The sequence below is a fragment of the Rhincodon typus genome, chromosome 20, assembly GCF_021869965.1.
Source record: "Rhincodon typus isolate 14 chromosome 20, sRhiTyp1.1, whole genome shotgun sequence".
Classification (NCBI taxonomy): Eukaryota; Metazoa; Chordata; class Chondrichthyes; order Orectolobiformes; family Rhincodontidae; genus Rhincodon; species Rhincodon typus.
In genome coordinates this window covers 16,222,784-16,224,398 of record NC_063351.1, presented here as the reverse complement: position 1 = coordinate 16,224,398, position 1,615 = coordinate 16,222,784, and the positions used below count along the sequence as shown (strand labels likewise).

The 1,615-nt window shown below is 54.6% G+C and overlaps 1 protein-coding gene across 1 annotated transcript in view; it reads right to left on the bottom strand.

Annotated features, from left to right (window-relative positions):
* The window catches only part of LOC109922808 (protein CC2D2B-like), a 158,169-nt gene that overhangs the window by 154,017 nt on the left and 2,537 nt on the right, over window positions 1-1,615 (bottom strand). The window lies entirely within an intron of this gene.

Here is a 1,615-nt window from a genome sequence, read left to right as displayed (position 1 = left end):
GGAGGAGATAGGTCAGTCCGGGGAGGACGGACAGGTCAAGGGGGCGGGATGAGGTTAGTAGGTAAGAGATGGGGGTGGGGCTTGAGGTGGGAGGAGGGGATAGGTGGGAGGTAGGACAGGTTAGGCAGGTGGGGACGAGCTGGGCTGGTTTTGGGATGCAGTAGGGGGAGGGGAGATTTTGAAGCTTGTGAAATCCACATTGATACCATTGGGCTGCAGGGTTCCCAAGCGGAATATGAGTTGCTGTTCCTGCAACCTTCAGGTGGCATTGTTGTGGCACTGCAGGAGGCCCAGGATGGACATGTCGTCTGAAGAATGAGAGGGGGAGTTGAAATGGTTCGCAACTGGGAGGTGCAGTTGTTTAGTGCAAACCGAGCATAGGTGTTCTGCAAAGTGGTCCCCAAGCCTCCGCTTGGTTTCCCCGATTTAGAGGAGGCCACAACGGGAACAGCGGATGCAGTATACCACATTAGCAGATGTGCAGGTGAATTTCTGCTTGATGTAGAAAGTCTTCTTGGGGCCTGGGATGGGGATGAGGGGGGAGGTGTAGGGGCAGGTGTATCACTTCCTGCGGTTGCAGGGAAAAGTGTCTCTGTCTCTCTGACTCCATCTCTGGCAACTACCTAGATCTCTGTCTCCATCACTGGCAACCACCTAGAAACCGATATCCATTTCAAGCCCACCGACTCCCACAGGTACCTAGAATACACCTCCTCTCACCCACCTTCCTGCAAAAATGCCATCCCCTATTCCCAATTCCTTCACCTCTTCCGCATCTGCTCCCAGGATGAGGCATTCCACTCCTGGACATCTCAGATGACCTCGTTTTTCAAGGACCGCAACTTCCCCCCATCATTGGTCGAGAACGCCCTCGACTGTGTCTTCCGCATTTCCCCCAACTCATCCCTCACACCCCGTCCCCGCAATAATAACCAAAAAAGAATCCCCCTCGTCCTCACGTACCACCCCACCAACCTCCGGATCCAACGCATCATCCTCCAACACTTCCACCATCTGCAATCCGACCCCACCACCAAACACATTTTTCCCTCCTCACCCTTATCTGCTTTCCGGAGGGATCACTCTCTCCGTGACTCCCTTGTCCGCTCCACACTCTCCTCCAGCCCCACCACACCTGGCACTTTTCCCTGCAACTGCAGGAAGTGCTACATCTGCCCCTACACCTCCCCCCTCACCCCCATCCCAGGCCCCAAGAAGACTTTCCACATCAAGCAAAAGTTCACCTGCACATCTGCTAATGTGGTATACTGCATCCGCTGTTCCCGTTGTGGCCTCCTCTAAATCGGGGAAACCAAGCGGAGGCTTGGGGACCACTTTGCAGAACACCTATGCTCGGTTCACATTAAACAACTGCACCTCCCAGTCGCGAACCATTTCAACTTCCACTCCCATTCCTCAGACGATATGTCCATCCTGGGCCTCCTGCAGTGCCACAACAATGCCACCCGAAGGTTGCAGGAACAGCAACTCATATTCCGCTTGGGAACCCTGCAGCCCAATGGTATCAATGTGGATTTCACAAGCTTCAAAATCTCCCCTCCCCTACCGCATCCCAAAACCAGCCCAGCTCGTCCCCACCTCCCTAACCTGCCCT